The sequence below is a fragment of the Aedes albopictus genome, chromosome 3 (assembly GCF_035046485.1).
Source record: "Aedes albopictus strain Foshan chromosome 3, AalbF5, whole genome shotgun sequence".
Classification (NCBI taxonomy): Eukaryota; Metazoa; Arthropoda; class Insecta; order Diptera; family Culicidae; genus Aedes; species Aedes albopictus.
The window spans coordinates 98141774-98167130 of NC_085138.1; the positions used below are offsets into that span (position 1 = coordinate 98141774).

Below are 25357 nucleotides of genomic sequence, written 5' to 3' on the forward strand. Positions count from 1 at the left end.
GTACCTTTCCAATCAATCTGTATGTACTTCTAAAGGGAGGATAATTTACATTTTGCAAAAATTCACTATTCAGTATTGTTCAGTATTTTATCACTTTTATGTAACATCAAAAGATTATCTACATTAACATAATATTTTGGCGATGGTCACTTCAAATTATCAGAATACCACAGGAAATTTGTTGTTTGAATATTATCAACCATGCGTCTCCATCGGTTCGCGTCCTTGACGCCCGACAGCACATTTTTAAATTGATAACTATCAATCCGATTATCCGATTTTCTTGACACAGCCGTGTCGGGCCCGTATGAAATTGGTCATGAATATTAACTGCTTTTCCCGATCAGTTTTGATAGCTGTGTAGTGTCGGTAGAGGTTAATTCAAATGCCTAAGAAAAACACTACGGACCACCTGTTACATGGTAGAAGCCCACTATTCAGGTGTTATGCGACCTATCATTTCTGTCGGGAACTCCCTTCGCCCAGGTCCCAACACGTATTGTAGAGTTCATGCCCACGGAAGGGTCCTTTCCAAGGGGTGTAAGGGATGATTGTGATCTACATATTCGACCTTCCAGAACTCGGCCTGAGTCATATGTGGTTCTCGGTCATGGTCAATATAGACACAGGCACATATGTTTAACACTGACTACACTTTATTTGGACTCACTAAATACATTTATTTTATAGTAATAGAATCTACATATTTACAATTTGGTACATTTAACATTGAAAGCACAACCGTTTGTCTTGTAGCCAATTGGACACTAAAGAGATACAAATCTTAAAAACTTATATATCCAGTATCCAGTAGCCTACAGAGATGGAAACACACTCATCGTGAATCAACTCGCGAGTGTAAAAGCAACAAACGGTTTACTCACGGTGCCGAGAATAAGCCGTGTGTGAGTTTATTCGCACCCGCTTGCTTCACGAGTATGAAGCAAAACAAAAACAAAAACACTCATGAATTTTTATTCGCGAAGAACAAGTGGAGATGCGGGAATTGCATTTTAGTGCGATTTTAATAGCAAAACAAATAATTATCCATCAGATAGTAGTATTTTGTGCTTTATTGTTCCTGAAAAGTTAATCTGTCGGCCGTGTAAATTCGTTTTTTCACAAAATTGAAAAATGTTCAGAGCTGCTTCGCGAATCAATCACGAGTGCGACCAGCTTCGTTAGCTCGCGAGTGAAGGAAGTGCGAATATATTCTGGCTGCTGTTGTTCACGAGTAGGATAGCTTTGCGTTTGTGTCTACTCAGCTGCATTCCTCACTGTTTTCAATCACTGGTAGCCTATCGATGACGTCATTGAAGCCTCTCAAAGAGTGTTTCTCCTCATTGATGTCTATGGAGCTTTGGGTGGGTTGGGGTGATGAGTTTCACTTTAGCCATTCGATCCAGGGTTGAAGTTAAGGGTGTATGAACGTACGTCAGTCCCAAACAATTTCCGTGCTTAGGAATGAATGGAAGGGGGGGGGGGGGGGGTCTAATAAAAACTTAATCGCAAATGGAGCCTGTTAAGTATTAGGGCACCATCCACAGTATTTTGCCCTTTCTGTGACAATCAACTGCCCTTCTTTAATCTCTTGAGGCTGAATAAAGGCGGAATTATGTGAAGATAATTTATTAACCTTCACGTACCCGAGCCCCGACAACTCATTTTCAAAATGCTGGTATTTCGTCAATTTTCATCCGATTTTTTTGAAGTCGCCCTCAATCGATCATAAATTGGTGCTAGTTTATTATAGTGCAGTGGCCATGTAATATCCGGCACCATTCCGGAGATATTCCGGATTGTACTGGGGTCAGGGGGTGGGCAAGGGTTCTGTTTTGCCAAATGGTTAAAAGTGATTATTTTGTGCGTTATTTTGTTTGAGAGGCCTCTGCGGAACCTGTTCCAGGTGTTCCGGAGCGGCCACATCAGTGGATACACACTTCAGACATTTTTTTTCTGCCCCATTCTTTCGAAATCATGAAGGTTGATACGTCGCACGGCACGTTTTGGTTTTTTTATTCTTAATCACTTAACCTAGTTACAGCTCTATTGTCCACTACGGCACTACGTAAGCGATTTCAATTGACAGCTGCACTAACATTTTGCGCAGCGCCTAGGTGTATATTGTATGCTACTTTATCAAACTGGTTTGCCTTTTCTGCTGCTTCCACCTTTCTACTCTATACATGGTAGAAGGATGAGCACAATGATGATGGATGGCCGTTGTTCCTTTCCAGTCCGATTGGGAGTCCATTATGAGTAGCAGTTCGCCGATGTCCAGGTATCCGGGACCGTCTGAGCACCGGGGCTCAGAAGAGGGTCAGTGCCAGCCGCTCTCGGGGGAAGAGCAACTGACGAAAAATTGCAAGCGCCGGTGCTGAGAATTAAACCCATGACCATCCGCATATGAAGCGAACGTGTGACCAACTACGCCACGGGCCCCGGCATACGTTTTGGTTGCAAATCAGAAAGGTGCCCTATGACAACCCCATGGAACTTATGATAGATGTGCCGGGGTGGCCATATTAGTTGATACAGACTTCATTCTATCGTTTCTAACTCAGTCATTCGAAATCATGAAGATTGATATGTCGCACGGCATGTTTAGGTTGAAAATCAGAAGTGTCCCCAATGAGGCCCCGCGGAACCTGTCACGGTGATCCGAATGGGTCAACTTATTCAAATCTGGATATCGCAGTTGTGTTTCATTGTTCGCTACAAAAAAAAATGTTGGAAATCGAAGCTTTAAACACAATAACACACGAAATAATCACTTTTAGCCATTTTGGCAACCCCCCTGACCCCAGCACAATCCGGAATATCCCCGGAATGGTTCCGGATATTGCATAGCTACTCCAATTTATGATCGATTGAGGGCGACTTCAAAAAAATCGGATGAAAATTTACGAAATGCCAGCATTTTGAAAATGAGTTGTCGGGTACGTGAAGATAAATAGTTATTTATGTAACGAGTTGCAAAATGATATTTTTTACAGCACGAGTTGTACATTTATCCAACGAGGCTTGTCGAACCAACACCCCATCAACTTTAGAATCGATTGAGTGGGCATTGAATAGTTTCGCCCCGATTAAATCTCCTGGGGCAGATTGGATTATCCTATTTTGCTGCAGAAAAGATTTAATTATTTCAAACATGTTTTGAAAAAAAAACTACTTGTTTGCAGTTTTGTTACAGGGTATAATCCCAAATCTTGGCGCCATATTACTGACTACAAGACTAACATGACAAGACGAATGACTACTGACAATTGGCGATTTGATGTTGCATGAAGAAGAAGAAGAGCGATGATGTTTTGAAAAATCCTTATCCCTGTAACACAGGGAAAGATTTTAAAATGCCTCTATAACATCTAAAACAAAATCTATTTAAAAACGGTTTGATGTACGGTGTTAGACTTTGGACAGACTACATATTGAATGTATAAATTTAAAATTGACATTTTTTCTTGATAAGATACTTAATTTGTAGTCCGTCCAAAGTCTAACACCGTACATCAAACCGTTTTTAATTAGATTTTCTTTTAGATTTTATTGCGGCATTTTAAAATCTTCCCCTGTGTTATAGGGATAGGGATTTTTCAAAACATCATCATTCTACTTCTTCTTCTTCTTCATGCAACATCAAATCACCAATAGACCAATAAGAATATAGATGGATGCTGATGACGACGTCATTGTTGCGACACAGATAGTTGTCATTGATGAGTTCAGCTGTTAGAGATGTTCATTAGGGCAGTTCAGGCGTTAAATATATAAAAAAAAATCAAAGCTCCCATATGTTCATTACAATCCTTGGTGCAAAACTAGAGTCATGTCAAATTTTCAGCCATTTCGGTGGTGATTTAATGGTGGCCCAAAAGCAAAATAGGTTTATATGGGAATTACTATGAAAAATTTTCAAACAAGGTTCTCCACGTTGTAGAGCATTAACACATGGATGAAGTCATAGGGTCAAAGTTAAATTGAATTCTTCAGACCTTAATGATGAATGTTGCCGAATATTTTTTCCGGAGTGCGAAAATAGTTTTTTGCAATTTCTCATTGTAATAGGCTGTTTTTCCTCACGCAAACCTGACAGGAAAAAGCCTACTTTCCCACACCAAATTAGCAGTGCTGTAATGGTTCATTACAGCACTGATTTGCGTTGCGTAATGAACCATTACAGCACTGTTTTCTGTTTTGATCAACTTCTTGATGCTTTCTGGACACAGGTTTGAAAAATTGTGACAACTGCACAGTATAACCTGCTATGATCAGACTTTCATAAACATGGCTATGAAATCAGCGTGCAGTTTGATGAAAACGTTTTATGAAAAACTATCCTCAAGTGGTGATTTATGAAATTGCAAAAAACGTTGTACGCAACTCAGTGCAGAATTTGATTTTTACAGCACTCGTCGTAATTATCCAACTCGGCAAGCCTCGTTGGATAAATGTGCGACTCGTGCTGTAAAAATCTTCATTCTGCACCTTGTTGCGTAAACTACTATTTCCGACTTTTGCAACCGATTTTCCTCAACAGTGAAAAATTTTGTGGAAAACAATTTTCATTTAGCATTTTTATTCAATTGCTAAGAAAATTTGCTTATGATTTCACAAAAAAAACATTGTGCCTACGATGCTTCGTTCTTGAGTTATGATTTTTCAAGGTAGGTTGCTGTCTGTGGAAAATGTTGGTTTTCCACTAGAGATTTCTGGAAAATTAGGCGACCCAGATTTTTTTCAATTTTGTTTTTGTTAATATATATATGAACCTTAGGCCGGAACAAATCTCATTTTCTTCTTTTGTCACAATACTTGTTGGCTCGCTAAGGGGGCGGACAATAAATAATAAATGTATTTGACGAAGAAATATCCAAACAATTCGGCAAAATCTATAAACTCATCGGATTTGTTAAGTAATTTTCTGTGCAACTCTAATTCCACCTTCAAGTTTTAAAATTTCTTGAATAATTCATTGGTGTCCCCCCTCAAAATGTTGAATTTCGACCAAAGTTTTCCGAGGGGGCGGTGACACAAGAGAAAATCAAAATTTGTGTCAGCCTTACCTGTGAAAAAAATTTCATTGAATTCTGAGAACCTTGGTACCAATTTGTACGATACTTAAAAAAACTCCAAGAGTGACAACCATGCGTATCCATGCGATTGTTTAGAAGATCAACAATCAATTTAATAATTATTATTATTCTAAGGTGAAGTTGATAATCGATCAACAGATTTGTGTTCTTAAAAATTAGAGGAGTTACTTCGTTATTCGTCAAGTGATGTAATCCCTTAGAACGCAACTGAGATCACCGCATTTATAGACATTGTTAGTCACGCAAACGGCAATCTCGAGCATTCATTGCACGTTACCGATCACTGGATGGTATCAGAAGGCCGGCTCCAGAGGCACGTTATCCTCCATTTGGGACATTTGTGCTATCGCCAAAATAACAGCCTATTTCATCATCTACCTGAGGGAAAAGGAAGGAAAAAGGATTTGGATGGGGATAGGGACAGGTAGGGAAATAGGAAAAATACCCTGGAAGAGGGTACTAACGCACAAGCGTACCACAATGGGTTCAAACAGCGCCCTGAAAAGGGCACTGTAATAACGCATAAAGCGAAAGAGAGCCTATAGCTCTTTACCACAGCGGGTTAAGAACAACAGAATATCCTGAAGATTCAGGTTTCTGAAGTCAGTTTCACTTAATAAGTGTTTACCGAATACTCGGAAACGCAGTTGCGCGAAAACTGGACAGTTACATATCAAATGATACGAAGTTCCATAATCGGATTCACAGCTATCACAGGCAAATGAATCAGCTTGCTGAATATTCGCCATGTGATAGCTGAGTCGGCAGTGGCCAGTCAATGCTTTGACCAGCATGCTGCAATTCTGCTTAGACAGATTAGTTAGATACTTCCCCACCCGTAGAGATGGCTCAGCACTATACAATTTGGTTTGATGACATGACTCCAAACTATTCCAATATTGTCTGTGTTGAGTGACAGCCCAGGTGTGAATCTGAAGCTTAATCCAACACTTCGATATCGGAATAGCTGGCTCAGGGCCAATGAAGTCATGTGATGCTCCAGAGCGAGCTAACTCATCAGCCAATTCATTTCCAGCGATGGAAGAATGACCAGGTACCCATAGAAGGTGAACAGCGTTTGCTGAATTCAGCTCCTCGATTTGAGTTCGACAAGCGATAACTATCTTCGACCTGGAGTTGGCCGAAGCAAGTGCTTTAATAGCAGCCTGGCTATCTGAACAGAAGTATATTACTTTGCCCATTACGTGCTGCTGAAGTGCTGATTGCACTCCGCACATAAGAGCAAAGATTTCGGCCTGAAAAACGGTACAGTGTCTACCAAGTGAATAAGACTGATACAGCCTTAGCTCACGAGAATAAACACCAGCACCTGCTCGACCTTCGAGAAGGGAGCCATCAGTGTAACATACGATGCCGTCTGAAATACTTCTTTCCAGATAACCAGATGTCCACTCTTCTCGGGAAGGGAATTTCGTGGAAAATGTCCTATATGGAAAATTACAAGCAATTGTAAGATCACTTGGAGCAAGGACAATTTTGTCCCAATTCACCAAAAGTGGAAACAACGAGGTGTGTGTTGAACTGCGGTTCACAGGAGTTTCCTCTAGTAGACCGAGTACCCGTAACCGGTAAGTGCAAGAAAGGGCTTCTTGTTTGAGATGAATGTGTAGTGGGGCAACGTCAAAGAGAACTTCTAGCGCTGCCGTAGGAGTTGAAGAGAACGCTCCAGACATCGCCATTAAGCACATCCTTTGGAGATGGCCTAATTTTGATTGGACCGTTCTCACTTCACCCTTTTGCCACCACACAAGACATCCATAAGCCAATATTGGCCGAACCACAGTTGTGTAAATCCATTTGATATACTTGGGTTTTAGACCCCAAGTTGTACCAAAAGTACGCCGGCATTGCCCGAAGGCCATACAAGCTTTCTTGATTCTGAACTCAATGTGAGGTGTCCAGGAAAGCTTGGAATCAAGAATGACTCCAACGTACTTTACCTGTTCAGTCACATCGATTTCAGAATCAAAGAGACGCAAAGGTCGAACGCCATTACGGTTTCGCCTTTCCGTGAAAAGAACAATAGATGTTTTACTCGGATTAACCGAAAGGCCATATTGGCGACACCAACCCTCAACTACCTGAAGGGCGTTTTGCATCAGGTCGAAAAGGGTGCTGATGCACATACCAACTAACAATGTTAGGTAGTCGTCGGCAAAACCATAAGTAGGAAAACCGCTATTATTGAGTTGCCTCAATAGCGTATCTGCTACGAGATTCCACAAAAGCGGTGATAAGACTCCCCCTTGGGGGCATCCACAAACACTCAATTTCCTAATCCCTGCTAGACGCAATGTCGAGAAGAGATATCGGTTTTTGAGCATTTGGTGAATCCAATTGGAAATCATTGGAGATATACCATGACTCCGTGCGGCTTCCAATATGGCATCGAAAGGCACGTTGTCAAAGGCACCCTCGATATCTAAGAAAACACCCAAACAAGATTGCTTTTGAGCGAATGCTTTCTCGATATGATGATCCACAATGCGTTCTAAGCATTTCAGAAGAAAAGAGGTCAAACTGATAGGTCTGAAACTCTTTGCTTCTTCATACGACGCACGACCCACTTTCGGAATAAACTTTACAGTAATATCCCAAAATAGGATAAATCCCATCTGCCCCAGGAGATTTGAAAGGAGCAAAGCTATTAAGAGCCCACTCAATCGATTCTATAGTTACAATACTCCGAGCCGAAGCTAAAGAATCATAACTACAAGAAAAGACATCAGGGTCATCCGAAGATGTAATATCCACACATCCAGGGAAGTGTGTGCTGAATAAGCATTCCAGAACTTCCTCATCAGAGGAAGTCAGATCGCCATTTGGCAAACGAAGTTCGTTCACCCGGAAATCCTTAGATTTCGCAAGGATTTTGTTCAACCGACAGACTTCACTCAAGCTGGAAACATTTGTACAAAGGTTTTTCCAGCCGGATCGTTCAGCAGACCGGAGAGCTTTCCTGTAGGCCTTGCGAGCCGACCTGAAAGCCTCCGAACCAGCCGAACGTCGTCTGTTCCAACTCTTTCTACATTGTTTCCTGAGTTTCGCCAAATCAGAGTTCCACCAAGGGGTTCCTCTTGTGATCTTCACAGACCGTAGAGGGCATGCTTCTTCAAAAGCTTCCATGATGAAGGTCGTTGTAGTATCAACGGCATCATCTAAATCACTTGGAGTGTCAATGGATGGTGAATATCCATGAAATTTGGCTGCAACCAAATCAGTATAAAGATCCCAGTTTGTTGACCGAGGATTCCTGAAACGCAATGTTTGCGAAGTAACATTTAAATGTTCAAAAAAGATATAGCGATGGTCAGATAAAGATTCTTCATCTGACACATGCCAATTGGTCAGCTCGTGACTAATTCTGCTAGAGCAAAGCGTTATATCTAACACTTCCTCTCTAGCAGATACCATGAAGGTTGGGCGGTTGCCTATGCTAAGTAATGCAAGATCTGTACTACTTAAGTACTCCATCAAACTGGAGCCTCTCAAGTTAATATCTGAGCTGCCCCAGATGATATGGTGAGCATTAGCATCACTGCCAACAATTAGCGGAAGGCCTTTTGAAGTGCAGTATGCGATGACTTGTTTGAAAGCATCCGTAGGGGATGGTTCATCATGTGGTAAATACACAGAACAATAGACGTATTTCCTGTTGAGGTTTCCAACAGATACATCAATTGTGATAGCACATACATCTCGGGTGGTTAGTTCAGAGATGAGTGTAGCAACTATTGCGTTGTTGACAAGCACACAGGCTCGAGGCATGACACGCGAGTTTGCCATTTCATGTTTACTGAAAGTGGCAAACACCGGGTTCACAAGGTTTCCTAGATAGAAATTTCCCTTACGAAAGTAAGGTTCTTGTACCAAGGCCACTTGGGCTGTACCATTTTGCATACGTCTGCAAAGATTGATCGTTGCTGTTCTTTTATGCTGAAGATTGATCTGAGCTATCCTAACCGTAGCCACTACCCAAACTAGGTAAGATTAAACTCTTCGCAACAGCAGCACAACAAAGAACAGCAACAATAAAACCAAATCGGTATCGATTGGAAAACGCCAAAGGCGAGGATACACAGAATACACTGTGTAAATCGCATAATGCGAAACCATATAGGTGAAAATTTAAACTAATTAACAACATCTTCATAATCCCGCCCTTATTTAGCCTCAAGTGAGACTAAAGAAGGGCAGCTGATTGTCTCGGAGAAACACAAGGTCCACTGCACCATTGCTCCGGTTAGCGCAGTAAGGGCTACATACTGTGGAGGGCGCCCTGGTACTCCACAGGCTCCGTTAGCGGTTAGGTTTTTATTAGACCCCCCTAGCCATTCATTCCTAGGCACGGTAAGCATAAAGCCGCATCACACCATGAATTAGGGGTCACCTGTTGGTGGATTCTTACCACCGGAACAGGCGGTCCGTAGTGTTATTCTTAGCCAATTGAGACAATCGCTACCGACACTACACAGCTATCTAGGCTGATCGAGAAAAGAAGTTAATATTGATGATCAACTTCATACGGACTCGAACAGCCGAAAAAGTTACTTCGTTATTCGTCAAGTGATGTAATCCCTTAGAACGCAACTGAGATCACCGCATTTATAGACATTGTTAGTCACGCAAACGGCAATCTCGAGCATTCATTGCACGTTACCGATCACTGGATGGTGGGCACCACCTCATTAAGTGAATTCCAATTTCATTTTACTATGAGTTAGTTTAAAACGGAATATGCTGTTTCAAAATGACGGCAGTCACTGTACAGCCAACCAACAATGGGATTGCTCATGACTAATTTGCTTAAACAGTAACGAACCGTGGAAACGTGACTGTTTTTTTTATTTGTTGTCGTCACCACCGTTAACGTCATGTCACGCATTTGGACACAGATAAAGAGAAATAACATTAGAAAAAAAAATGTTTGTGTATGTTTAATGTATGTTCTGAGCTTAGAAAGCTCGATCATTATATCATAAATAAGACAAATTCGTCATATCTTAATATACACACGGCAACAATACGACTTGTAATATCCGATAATCTGTGAGCAGACCTAGCAGACGGCGTGAATTAAAGTAATAATTATTGAGATTTGATGCATGGAAACGTTTGCGCACCAACGTTGTGAATCATGTGTTTCAGAAACTATATAGGTAACATTAGTGACGAAACTGGATCTTTATTCTGTAAAGAATTCTCCTAATGTATCAGTATATATTTTATTTAGTCTACCACATTTTCACAACAACAAACGTAAAATGAGAATTAAAAAAATACTGGAAACGTTACGCGACTAAGTCGATGCTTTTTAGAGATCAAAACAAGCTAATAATGCTAGTATTAGCAAATAAGTATTTAGTGTTAACTTTGCGTAAAAGTAATCTTTTCGTTGTTTCCTCGCAATTGAAGCGGATGGACTTTTGTGATGTCTCGAACAACAATTCATGTGTGATGATGTGCTTTTTGATTGATGCGATGACCAAAACTGATCGACTGGACTGCTTCCGAATCGGCACGCAAATAGCAACAGCACCTCTGTCATAAGCGCAAATAAGGAAGACCATTGTATTTCAATGTCGCTAGCTATGTGCATGGCGGTTTTGGATTGATTGATAAATCTATCATTGAATTACTCTTCACTCTGGCTAACGATGGATTAAGTTATGCTGAAATGAGAGAAATCGATGGAATGACTTTGTGCGTACACTCTCAGTTAGTTCAGAAAAAATTGAACTGTTCTGGAACAGTTGAGAGGTTTCTCGCAAAAAAAATGTTGTTTAGGAGTGAGCATGTATCATACATAAAGAATGGAAACCACCACTTATGAAATAGTTTTCATAAAAAAGGTGAATATGGTGGTATGGAATTAATAATCATATCCAATTTTATGAAATATTTATTTAGTTCTTAAAATGCTTAAAATTAGAACAGCAACCCAAAAACTACAAAAGAATATACGATTTGGTTTATCACGTGATGCGCTTATTCAGTACAAAACTCAGCTTAACTATGCCTATCTACCAGCTGTCAGTAATAAAGTTGTGTTGGATAGCATGTACCTACTGCATTTGTTTGGCTGCAATTTGCATCCGAATAACATAAAGACACTCGCTTACCCACCGTGCATACATTTGTGCAGCAAACACTCACTCAGCAGCTCATTTCCAAGTTCAATAGCGAACTACCAATTCGGCCTTGGAGTGTGTTAACAAACAATCAGAAACGATAATAGATTCGTTGATCTGCTTCTGATTGGTTTGTTGGAACGTGAGAATTTGGATGACAGAAAAAAATCTCTTGGATTTCGGGTGCAGATTTGTGTAGAATTTCAGCACGATAATTAAAACAACCCGTTTTCAAAGTTGCATGAACGATGAATTTTTCAGTACGGTGATGATAAAACCGACCTTTGTCCAATCCATATTCTTTTTGACTATTCTCGACTTCTACTGGGCAAAATGTTTGCCGAAGCTCAGCGATGAAATGGGAAAATTTCTGCGATCTTGGTAAACTTTTTACTGGTGATTTGTAAAAATACTTATATTTTGGCAATCTGAATCAAGTGTGAAGTTGAACAAGAAGATCACGTTAGAGTAAGAACGTGAAAAAAAGGAATTTATAATTACGACAATGATTATAGATTTAGGCTTAACAATCGGTTTCTCTTTGGATACTACAGATCCCTCTCCGCGGATCTATGTTTACTCTACTCTCTACAGTTTTAAACAATAAAAAATGATCATCTTGCTTATTATACAAAACACATTCCAGCATGACATTACAAAGTCTAAACATATTGTTGTTAAATTTTACTGCAACGAAGTAATTATTTAAGACTTTACTCGACAAATATGCAACGCAGAATAATAGTATATAATCATAAACATCATATGTTCAAAAAAGTAGTTTTTTGACCAGGAATTGTATATTCTGAGCAACTGATACCATAAAAAGGGCTGCAAAACGGTGAGTCGATAAGGAGAGCGTTCAACATAGCTCTGGTCCTCACAAGTTCCTACCTCATGCTTCCACGGGTCAAGCGATGACAAAGATCGCCAGCTAAGAGTTGTGTGATTAGCTGGTAGTGCAGCCTGGGCACTGTTGCCCTTCAGACTTCAGCTAGATTGAGGAGGTACGAACCGAGCGTCTATCCACCAAGGAGGCGCGGCTCAAACAGCGTCTGTTCTGGCATCCAGCGACTGAATCACTGCATCACGCCCAGCTAGATCCAAGGTGGTAGCCCCATCAGCGTGGTCGTCTCAGTGTTGGTTGGGACGTTAAACAGAACTGAAGAAAATACGACTCGATACAATCGGCAAAGACACACGACGAAAAAAGGACTACGATTAGAAAATTGGAACATGGAATAATGATTCACTGTTTAGGAATCTCCCAAAAAGTGACCACGTGGTTTATGGACAGCCCTTAGTCGCTGTATGCATGCGCCCAAAACTTTCGACAGTTATTACCACGCGTCGAAGTCGAACGCAGCGGCTCAACATCGAGCAGCTGCGTAACGTAGAAGTGGCTCAAGACTACGCGCCGCAGCTAGCAGTGGCCCTACCAACGGAAGAGAAGTTTGGCGCAGCTACACTTGAAGATGGCTGGAGGGACATCCGATGCGCCTAGTAGTACCTGCGGTAGTACCTCAGCTACAGCACTAGGCTTGCGACTCCGAATCACAGAAACGACTGGTACGACGGCGAATGTGAACAGTTGAAAAACGAGAAGAATGCAGCAACACCTTACGAGAGCAAATGAGGCACGTTATAGACAGGCGAGGAACAGGTAGAACTCAATATTCCGGAGGAAGAATCGCCAGCAGGAAGAACGAGATCACGAATCGATGGAAGAGCTGTACCGCGCTCGCACAGAGGCTTTGTGCCACAAGCCGACATGAGCCGAGATAATCACGGGAATAGTCTCACGAGCAAGTGTGAGGTGGTCGAGAGGTGGCGGCAGCATTACGATGAGCACCTCAATGGCGACGTTGCAAGCACTGAAGGTGGCGTGGTAATAGATCTAGGAGTACGTGCGCTGGACGAAAGATTTCCAGCCCCTAACCTCCAAGAGATTTAGGAAGAGGTTGGCCGGTGGAAAAACAACAAAGCTGCTGGAGCAGATCAACTACCAATCCCTTGTTGCCAACAGGCCGTTGAATCCTCTGCACCTGCACAAGCTCATGCGGATGTCGGAGTGTTGGTGGGAAATGTTCTATTTTTGGCACAAGGTTCATGCATTGGTCCATGGATGCCAGGCGTAAAGTGATAGATTTTGTGAAGATTACTGTGAAGCGGCACAGTTCGCTGGTCGCATAGCTTGTAGGCGTTATATGATAGATTGACACTGTGCTGTGATGTAGGTTGGAAGCAGAGAGTAAAAAATTCGAAGATTGAAAGTGAAGATTGACATTCTTATTTTTTCATTCGTGTTTGGCCACATTCATTGTCAGTTGAATGCCTCGCTTTTTTCATTCAATTCTCTGTCACGAATATTTTTCGCACGTCGTGAAATGTCCAATTTCTTTTAACAGACGCACAATCCGATTTAATGGACAAATAGAGAACATAATATTGTTCTAATTAATTACTATACACAAGTTTTGAGGTGATTGGAAGTATAATCGGGAGTTACGGTTCAGTTTTATTTCTCAGTGAAAATTGTCAGTGACAGAAAAATTAATGAATAGGTGAAAAATTCATTCACCAAAATGAATTTTATTTTGATCCCTCAGTTGAGAATTTTTAAAATTCACGTTGAATTTCATTCATTGAAAATGAAAATATTAAACTCTGGTAGGAAGGACGGGAAACGTTTTTTTTTTTTTTAATCCGTGTCTGGTTCTAGCGATCGCTGTGAACATACGAATATACATGAGATGTATATGTAGGAGAAAGAGAGAGAAAGTAGATTGAAACTACTTTTTGACCCCAAGAGAATCTTGACGCTCCAGAAGGGAACGTCGCTAGGCCCCAAGCAGCTGGTCTGAGCCGCGGCCGCTTCCGGGGTGGGCACAGAAGGCCTCTTAAGATTAAGCTTAAGATTAAGCCTCTTAATTAAGCTTCCGGGTGCCAGGGCGTTGAAGTGTGGGGAAGTTTTCGAATGTGGGTGGTCCTAAAAAGTGGTTACATTGGTATTCCTATTACGTACCTACTTTATTATAGTGTCCCAAAGGGGGAGGGGGATGGTATCTTGGGCTTGTCTTGCGCGGCGTGCATCATTCGAGGCGGCCTCCTTTGAGGCGACACTGGGAACCGAGGGCAGCGAAGCTGGACACACGACGCTTGGCATAGTAGTAACGTTGATTGAAGGTTTAGCAGGGCTTCCTTAACACGAGCCACGGATTCGGCCACACGGCCTGATACAGGTTTCGTTTTTCGCAGAAGGATATTAGCATCACATCCAGAGACTCAAAAGGCGCATAGTTCCTTGAGGCCAGGGCTGTAATAGTTTGTCCTTCAGGTACCGCCTCGTGGATGGTCGTGAGGTACACGAAGGTGTGGAGAATAGTAACCGACCGGTCGGGAGAGTAGTAGACCACCGCTGCCGTAATTCTGCAAAGTGACGTAAGCGACATTGATAGTTTTGGCCAATTTTTTGGATATTATCCATAAAACTCTTGCTCATTCTCTACGTTTCTTTCCACAGATGATAGATTACGACTAGATCTTGCATTCTAATACAGCAGGAATACCACAGTGTTATTTTTACACCAGATATTATATATAATATACCACAAAATATTGAAATTTTGAATGGCGCTTACGTCACTTTGCAGAATTACGGCAGACCGGTGTTGAATCACTACGCTGGACCTCGCAAAGCGCCTCCCCTAAAGGGGGGGGGGGGGGGGCGGTGAGTTGTTAAACGTTCGGAACTCTGGGAATCCGCACTGGGCACCGCTTTTTGGCTAGCTCCGGAAAGTCGATCATTGACCGGTCGATCGTACCGTGGCACCGAGAACTTGAGACTTGAGAGATGGTGGGTAGTGTAGAAATCGCTCACACGAAACTGTTTCGGCTTTACGACAGCCGTTCACTTTATTTCGGCCGCCCCACTAATAAGGGGGGGGCGGTCCGTTCTGCGATGTTATTCCGCGTGACGCTGTGTCTTCTTCGGCCGAGGGCCGAAGATCAACTGTCTATTGTTACGATCCCGATTGCATTTATCCTTTTCTCCTCATTCGGCGTTTTGGTATATTCGTTGTTTGGACCGCAGCTAGTGACGAGTAGCTTCCCGGATAGAGGCGAAGAACAAACCAAGGACAAAATAATAACAAATTTTGCCATCATATCTCATTTTATCATTCTTATGTTATTTATGAATAACACTAACTATGGACATTATCGCTAGAACATTTGGAACGGTGGCAGAACTGTACACCCGCCTGAAACGCGAAGCAGCAAAGGTCGGACTGGTGGTGAATGCCTCAAAAACAAAGTACATGCTGGTAGGCGGAACCGAACACGACCGGATCCGTCTGGGTAGTAATGTTACGATAGACGGGGATACTTTCGAGGTGGTGGAGGAATTCGTCTACCTCGGATCCTTACTGACGGCTGACAACAACGTGAGCCGTGAAATTCGGAGGCGCATCATCAGCGGAAGTCGGGCCTACTACGGGCTCCAGAAGAAACTGCGGTCGAAAAAGATTCACCCACGCACCAAATGCACCATGTACAAAACGCTAATAAGACCGGTGATCCTCTACGAGCACGAGACATGGGCCATGCTCGAGGAGGACCTGCAAGCACTCGGAGTTTTCGAGCAACGCGTGCTAAGAACGATCTTCGGTGGTGTGCAGGAGAACGGTGTGTGGCGGAGAAGGATGAACCACGAGCTATCTGCACTTTACGGCGAACCCAGCATCCAGAAGGTGGCCAAAGCCGGAAGGATACGGTGGGCAGGGCATGTTGCAAGAATGCCGGACAAAAACCCTGCAAAGCTGGTGTTTGCTACTGATCCGGTTGGCACAAGAAGGCGTGGACCGCAGAGAGCACGATGGGCGGACCAGGTGGAGCGTGACTTGGCGAGCATTGGGCGCGACCGAGGATGGAGAGCGGCGTATTGTGGCGTATTATTGTTGATTATGTCTTGTCTTAATTATGTTGAACAAATAAATGTAATGTATGTATGTACCAATGATAGGAACCCTGTTCCAGTTATTTTTTAACTGCGGTTCCTTTTCGCACCATTTGCATGCATTCTTTATGGGGTATCCATAATTGGTACACTATGGCAAAAAAGGGTGCAGGGAACCCGAAATTTTAAGGAAAATTATTTATTTCTACCATAATTTGAGTAAAATGTGGAGTTTAAATGAGTGAAACCACCTTTTGTGAACCTGATCTGTTGTTCACAAAATTTTTCTTGTTGATTTACATCGTTAAAGGGTGTAAATCAACTATGGCGAATAATTGGTACTATAGCCATAATTGGAATACTTACCCCTAGCAATAGAAATAAAAAGACGAAATATGTATAATAAAGTAATCTTCTCGCTACATAACAACATGCACCAAACTGTAAACTGAGATTCCCTTTGGGCTTATTCTGTTACTGAAGTCCCCTCATGTCATCAGTCACGTGTTTCAACTCTGACCTGACATAGCGGTGTAACAAAATAAAAACAAACCCAACGCTGGCTACTGACTGCCTGCTTGTGTCCCATAAACATTTCCTATAGTTTAGTACCGACAACCTAGAACAACTTATAGCAGTACACTATCACCTAGCAGCGAGGAAAATGACTGGAAAGCACAAAATGCAGAAAATGTGCAGAGTGGCCGATTACAGGAACTGGGCGGAAAAACTGGGCTGGCAAACAGAAGAAGTCGACCAGCCAGCACCGCTTGTCATCCGCCAGTCCACAGGACATGAGGATATTTCGTTCAACCAACTCGTGGGACGATAATAAGATTAGCTTCCTCAACGGGCGGCTCTTTTCGTGTGCTCCGGTAGCCACATAAGTAGCACCGTCCAATGGGGTAGCTTGGAGTACTGCAAGAATCTTGCATCTATACCGGAAAAATGCAGCTTTATTGTGCTACACTTAGATAAAAAAAAAAAAACAAACTACAAAAAATTCGAGGAGTTTATCCTTTGTCACGACTTCTACAGATAATGAAATCAAATTTTCGTAAATGTTTGTCTAGTCTAGTCTAGTCTACACATACACAGCCATTCATTGAAAGAATCCTGGAAAATGATAGAATCGACTCTATAATCAACTACTTCTATCATTTGTCTTGTCATCGGAGATGCAATACAAGAATTGAAGCGGCCAGGCCTACTGTGCAGCGTCTTGTTTGTGGATATTAATGTCACAATAAAGCTATAGAATGAGGACAGGATGGTATGAAGTTTACATGACATATATACTTTATGACACATTTTGTCATATGGGTCTAATATGGGTGCTCCACAAAATAATTTATTGATATAAAGTGCTCCACGAGTCAAAAGGGCTGAAAATCCCTGCATTATAAGTCATCATGATACAAACTGCAAGTATTAAACTGATTGAATACAGTTGGATTCCGTTTTTGGCATGCTCCATTTTTGGCATGTTCCGTTTTTGGCATCCCCTGAATTTGGCAACAAAGGATTCCGTTTTTGGCAACATTTTTTAATCTTATCAAGATATAGCTAATATCGATAAAAAATTCTTCCAATAGACAACTTGTATTATATCAATAAGACATAATAACGTTTTTTGCTATTCCGGCATCCCAACAAAGGAACCAGCCCATTCATGTTTGCCACACATATCCTGAATACGTGATGTATGGGTCCATATATCATTTTATATTATGTCCAACTGTTTATTGTGTGCAGGGTGCACAAAACCGAGTAGATCTTTCTTCTTTGGCATAACATCCCAACTTGGACAACGCCTACTTCTCAGCTTAGTGTTCTATGATCACTTCCACAGATATTAATGTGAATAGCGTGCGGCAGTCACGAGTATACTCCATGCCTAAGAAAGTTAAGGTAATTTCCTTTACAAAATGTTTCTAAACCAACCGGGAATTGAACCCGTTACCACAGACAAACAGACGTAACACTTGTGAAATTTCCATCGACCACGCTTTTAACGATCATTTTGAATTTTCATAGTCGTGGCTTTCACAACCAGAGGCGCGCGCATCGTTTTTCAATGCGTTTGACATTTCACACTAGCGCCTTCTGTTGACGATATTGCACAATATTGTTGGTGGCAGGGCTGGGAATTGAATCTCTGACCATTTACTTACAACGCGAACGTGTTGCCCTTAAGAGCACAAAGGTCCGCTGGGGGTACTCTTGCCTTAGATAATTTGGTGGAAAATTGCATTGAGAGAATCATTTCATAATATTTAAGGGTACGACCTCACTATTTGTCTAAAAGTGATAAATTTTGGCTGATTGTTTGGCTTTGTTTATAACTCTAGACATCAAGAAATATATAAAAAAAAAAACAATCTCATTCACCGAATTTCGAATTCACCAAGGAAGTGTTCAAATAAGTTCATCCAGGGCTCCAAAAAAATTACAAGTTTCACCAGGATGTCCAAATGGTTCATAGGCATACCTAAAAAACAGAAGTAGCTGAACAACAGTTTGTTTAGTTGAAGTTTCTAGCCCTAGGCTAGTTCATCTCGGGACCCACGCTTCACTTCCCTTCCTACGGAAGAACTAACATTTTTGTGAGTTTGTCGGGAGTGGGATTTGATCCCTGGTTCTTAGCGTGATAGTCACGTGTTCTAACCATCACACTAGGTCCACTCCACTTTTAGTTGAAGTTAGGTTAACCTTCCGTAGCTCGCGCGGTTGGCCACCAACGTCAGCACCACGCTAATGATGAGAACAAAAAAGCGAGATTATTTCGACGTGTTGTACAAAATACTGCAGCGTGATCAATCGAGAGTTAAAAGCAGTTTATGCGATGCCTATACGACCAAAATGTTTGTTGAGTGCTAGTCTCTGTCGACTTGGTGTTCGCAGTTCTGTAATGAGTCGTTTAGTCTGTATGGCTCATTTCGAGAATTCCATAGATTTTTATATGAATTTACACATGAATTTCGCTGCGAATGGGAAGATTCATTTTTCAGTAACATCTGCAGAAATTTTGCCAGAATTTTTAAAGAGTTTTCACGAAATATAACAAGATAGGATTTTTTCAGCAATTGGGTTATTTAGTGAATAAAATATTGCTATTTTCTATAGCCAAATCGATAGCGCTCATTTTTCTGAGTATAACGTGATTTTATTGGATTCCAATAGCTTTGTTTTGATGGTTAAAATAACAAAACAGTTCTAATTTTCATGGATAGAATGACAGTTCAATCGATAAAATGACAGTTCGACCCGAACAAAAAAACTTTCCCATACAAACTTTAAATGCATTTTAAAAATAGTTCCCGCACTCCAAAAATTATGAAATTTTGGATTTCGGGTGGAGAATCCGATTATAAATTAATCCGGATACCCTCAAAGAACCCAATTCCTGTTAAATTTCGTGAATATTATCCACATATTATGATCAGAAATTTTGTTTAGAATTTCGAGAAAGTTGATGTTCCTTTAAGCAGTTTTATCAATTAAATGTCTGCTTTTTTTCTTTTTTGTTGTCCCATTCTGTATATTATGCGGTAGTATGTAGACTGGGTAAATTTGTTCATGATTTTTTCGTTTGTATCTGCCACGAATGATCCTGTTTTTGCGACGACGTAAATGCTGCCTCTTTGCTTTACAACTTAATTTTAACACCTTCTTTCCTGACAAACAAGGCCATATTTTTTAAGGCCTTACTCAACTGTAAGCAACATAAAACGTCAAAATTTTCTATAGTGTATTATTGACTGTTCTGTTTGTCATTTTACATCTCCAAAAACACTACCTGTAAAGTCTCTGAGAAACAGTTAATATCTAAATCAATCTAATCATAGATATAATGCTTTGAAGGCGTTTTAACGTCACTAATGCGGTTATAAATTGCACAAATGACATTTATGGAAAGAGTTCACATAGAATTTATTCTATGTTTCAAAAAAAGTAACAAATATTCCTAGCTACACGCATAAGGATATTTGATTTTAGAGATCCATTCATTTATAGCAATGATGAGGCTACAAATTGCTCTACGAAAAGATGATCTAACTAATTGTTCCGGGGTTAGATCGTCATATGGTTCCATAACGGTAACTAGGTATATTATGTAATCATTTACAAACAGAGAAAGGTAAAAAAATGTTGAAGAAAAAGGATTCCGTTTTTAGCACGGTTCCATTTTTGGCAACTGAAAATAAAAATTTTGTTGCCAAAATCGGAACCCCACTGTATTACAAATTTTATCATTTAAAAAAATGTACATAAAATCGAGGTAAAATGTACATAAAATCGAAGTACATAAAATCGAGGGTCTATATAATCGAGGGTCCACTAAATCGAGGTATACCTGTATAATGTAAAGTTCATGAAATATCATGTAAACTTCCATTATATGTCATGTAATTCAGCATGACTTTGAGAGTTTACATGACATATAACACAAATTTACATAAATGATATATCATAACACTAAGTTTACATGACTAAAATGAAGTTTACATGACCTGTAAATCTCATTAGGGGGATTCACTTAACAGCGTAAACTGATTAAACGTCGTGATCACCAAGGCAATCGTTGATTATTTCATTAGCAAAATCATGAAACATTTCAAATAAGCTGAAAATCATGGCTTACGCAGCAATTTAATCTGTTTAGTGAGTACCCCTATTATTTTTAGCTATGTGGCTGTCAGTGAGCTGTCTCCTCTCTCTCAGGTATGTAGTATAAATGTGAAATCAATACGTTGGGAGTGACTGCTAAGAAAGTTAATGTCACTCCGTCGATGCTCTTTTTTCAGGGGTGAGACATAGAAATTTAACTATTACGTCCGGGCTGAAAAGCCTGTTTGACTGTGACAAAACAGAAGGTAATTTTGTTTCGTATTTTTTAACTCTTGAAAAATCAATTATTATGAACTCAATATTAAAAAAGTTTGATGGTGTTTTTGCAACAGGTAGGTAGGTATATGGTAGGTATATATCGCAACACAAGGCTTAGAACCTCAAACACGTGGTCTACAATCTTTATCATACTCTGTTCAAGTTGGGATGAACCTATGTCTCATTGCGAAACATAAAATATGATGTGCCTCCCACTCTATCAAAATTACTCCACTTTACGGTTACTGCAAAAACTTTTTCCCCACACCCGTTTTTCGTGCCAAGTTGGTGACACTGTCGCTGCTTTGCTGCTACTAACTGCTGCACTTAATCGAAGTAAGAGAAAAACTTTCAACCGAAATTTTCAAGGCTAATTGCCTTTTTCCGGATTACCTCACTGGTGGTAATCTATATCTGAAGAATCGCATCGCAAACCACTACCTGCTGATGATCAACGATTTATTCACACGTGATTGCATCTCGGTACGAGGTTGGTGTTTACCGTATCAATAAAACCGATTGCAAATTTATGGTATATCTCCCAGAATGATGATGATTAATCACCGCGTCTCTGCTGTGGTAATTTAGATGAAGCTGACACTTGGACACACACAGTTGCGCATCTCTTCTAGCTGAACAATAGACTTTGTTGAAACAAGCCGACTCGGTTCAACGTTGTTTGATGTTGTTTGTAGCGCTTCTATGATATGCACATTAGACTGGTCTAAAGTAAGGGGAATCCCGAAATCGAAATTTAGTAGCATTTTATGAATGTGGACATACCTAGTGATGTTCACTAAAAACTTTACCTCAATCGGTGCATGAGAACCAATTGTTATATTCAACTGAAGTTTACTTCGCTGGTTCAGCTAAATTTGTCAGGGATCTTTACTAGCCCAAGTAACATTTTTTAGTCGAATAAACCAGAAGAGGTTCTTAGAACCATCATAAAACCAAAATAAAAAGTATTATGTTATATGACGGTTCTCAGAACCTCTTCAAGACTAATTGATTATCAAAATGTTACTTGAGTAGATAAGTCTACTCTTAAAAACTACTGCAAGGTTTTAGATTCCTGACTTATTATTTTCTCATAATAGTTTGAGCCACTCTAATGAACATACAGAAAAGCACTATCTCACTGAAATACTGATTGCGCGAACCGATAGATGTTTCCTCTAAACAACTGAAGTCGAAGTTCAGTGTATGACACGTTTCACTCAAATGACACAATTAATCTTTGGGAAACAACCGTCGCACTGTACGAAACCGAAACCATATCGTCACATCTCTGCAAAATCACCACAGGCCATCCGTTTGCCATTCGTTTCATACTCCAAAGCCATATAAACCCGTCATCCGCAGTTTAGCACTAAATCTTCGTGACGAAACAGCAATTCTTCATATCCCAATGGGACGACGGCCCAGTATATCCGTATATCTGTAGATTCACATTCCCATATCCACTACCTTACTACTACTGGCAGGCAAACAAGATTTCGGATTTCGGCGGAATCCTACCGAGACCGTTTCCGGAAAAGCGCGCCCCGCGAACTATCCGACGGACCGATGGAAAACAGCTGACCGATGGCGAAATGTGTACACTAGTGCGTGCTTAAACGGTCCTCCTATAACAACTTGTGTGTGCTTTGCTTATGGAAGCGCACGGTAGTTTGCGAGAGCACACCCGTTTCGACCGACGCCGTTCTATCAACTGAGAACGCCGACGGACGAACGTCGATGATGAGCAAGCAAGCGAGCAAGCGAACAAGAGGAACGATATCGTACTGGCCGGGTTAGTTACTTTTCACTGGCTTTGCTGTCGGCACGGGACGGCTCAACAGCTAGGGGAGGAGTGGTGTAAAATTATCCCTCCTTGTTCAAAATAGTTGGTAAACATATTTTTTAAAGCTATTTCGTTTATTTATAAGGTTCATACGTTGTTGAAGAATTGGTCAATGTGTATTAAGGAACTTTTCTTGTACCGTAAACCGGGGTCGAAATTGATCAGACATCAGGCGTTTTTCCGTAAAGCAAAAAGTTTCCTTACAAATATCGTTTGGTATGTACATATGTGAGTCCGAGAAACGCTACTTGAAAGGAAAGCATTAAAAGTATGCTTAATCTAACAGAAGAAAACATCTGATCAATTTTGACCCGGAGAATCAAATTGACCTCGGTATCTGGCAGAGAGGAAGTGTTAAACATAACGCTTTGTCCTTTAGTATAATTATTCACGAGCTGACCAATTGGCGTGTGTCAGATGAAGAATCTTTTCCTGACCATCGCTACATTTTTTTAGGATTATTGAAGCTTTTGAAAAAGCTTGTCATCTATGGTCTGTAAATACCACAAGAGGAACCCCTTGGCGGAACTCTAATCTATCGAAGGTCAGGAAATATTGTAGAAAGAGTTGTTGGAACAGACGACTTTCGGCTGGTTCATAGATTTTCAGGTCAGTTCGCAAGGCCTACAAGAAAACTCTCTGGTCTGCTGAACGATCCGGTGGGTCCTGTGTACAAATGTTTCCAGTTTGAGTGAAGTCAGTTGGTTAAACAAAATCCTTGCGAAATCTAAGGATTTCCGAGTGAACGAACTTCGTTTGCCAAATGGCGATCTGACTTCCTCTGATGAGGAAGTTCTGGAATGCTTATGCAGCACACACTCCCTCGGATGCGTGGATATTACATCTTCGGATGGACCTGACGTCTTTTCCTGTATTTACGATTCCCTGGCTTCGGCTCGGAGCATCGTAACTATAGAATCGATTGAGTGGGCATTTAATAGCTTTGCTCCTTTCAAATCTCCTGGGGCAGATGGGATTTATCGTATTTTGCTTCAGAAAGAATTTGATTATTTCAAACATGTTTTGAAACAAAAATACTTGTTTGCAATTTTGCTACAGGGTATATTCCCAAATCTTGGCGGGATGTTACTGTGTAGTTTATTCCGAAAATGGGTCGTGTGTCGTATGAAGTAGCAAAGAGTTTCAGACATATTAATTTGACCTCTTTTCTTCTGAAATGCTTAGAACGCATTGTGGATCATCACATCCGTGATGTTCATCTGGCCAACGTGCCTCTTCATGTAAACCAACATGCCTACCAATGTGGTAAGTCCACTATGACTCTTTTACACAAGGTTGTTTACGATATCGAGAAAGCATTCGTTCAAAAGCAATCCTGTTTGGGTGTTTTCTTAGATATCGATACATCGAGGGTGCCTTTGACAACGTGCATTTCGATCGATGCCATATTGGAAGCTGCACGGAGTCATGGTATATCTCAAATGATTTCCAATTGAATTCACCAAATGCTCAAAAACCGACATCTCTTCTCGACATTGCGCCAAGCAGCGATTAGGAAATTGAGTGTTTGTGGATGCCCTCAAAGGGGGAGACTTGTACCCGCTTTTGTCGAATCTCGTAGCTGATATGTTATTGAGGCAACTCAATAATAGCGGTTTTCCTACTCATGGTTTTGCCGACGACTACCTAGCATTGTTAGTTGGCATGTGCATCAGCACCCTTTTCGACCAGCTACCAGGTTGGTGTCTCCAATATGGCCTTTCGGTTGATCAGAGTAAAACATCTATTGTTCTTTTCACGGAATGGCGTTTGACCTTCGGGTCAGTTTGTTTCTGAAATCGATGAACAAGTATAGTTAGTTGGAGTTTTTCTTGACTCCAAGCTTTTCTGGACACTACACATTGAGTCCAGAATCAAGAAAGCTTGTATGGCCTTCCGGCAATGCCGACGAACCTTTGGTACAACTTGGGGTCTAAAACCCAAGTACACACGATTCTTTTTTGCACGGGTCGATTTTTTGCTATAACTCATTCAGTTTTGGACCATTTCTGAATTGAAAATGCTCGGAAATGAATTTTTGTGCACAGGCGGATATGGTTAGTACTATCTGTATTCCAATTGGTTACACATTGGCTGAATTATAGCGAAAAAAGGGCGAAGTGAGGGCGATTCTATCAAAATTGCGGCACGAATGCTCAATTGTGTAAAGTGTCGATAATAATCAACAAACAAACCTATCAAAATTAGGTCATCTTCAAAGGATGTGCTTAATGGCGATGACTGGAGCGTTTTCTTCAACTCCCATGGCATCGCTCGAAGTTCTCTTTGACGTTGCCCCACTACACATTCATCTCAAACAAGAAGCACTTAAAAAGACGCGGACACCATCAGAGGCTGTACAACTGTACAGACTGAATGAAACTTAACACTAGACAAAGGACACACGGAGCAT

General features: G+C 41.0%; 1 protein-coding gene across 6 annotated transcripts in view; it reads right to left on the reverse strand.

Moving 5' to 3' along the window:
- LOC115256309 (BMP-2-inducible protein kinase) overlaps window positions 1–22838 on the reverse strand; it is a 60111-nt gene extending 37273 nt beyond the window's left edge. For 2 of the 6 annotated variants that reach the window (XM_029854544.2, XM_029854541.2), the window contains exon 1: window positions 22577–22838. The gene's annotated coding sequence lies outside the window, so the exon portion shown is untranslated. Of the gene's footprint in view, window positions 1–22240 lie in introns of all 6 variants that reach the window. The other 4 variants (XM_062856936.1, XM_029854542.2, XM_029854540.2 and 1 more) reach the window with 4 other exon arrangements.
- Window positions 22839–25357: the final 2519 nt, after the last annotated feature.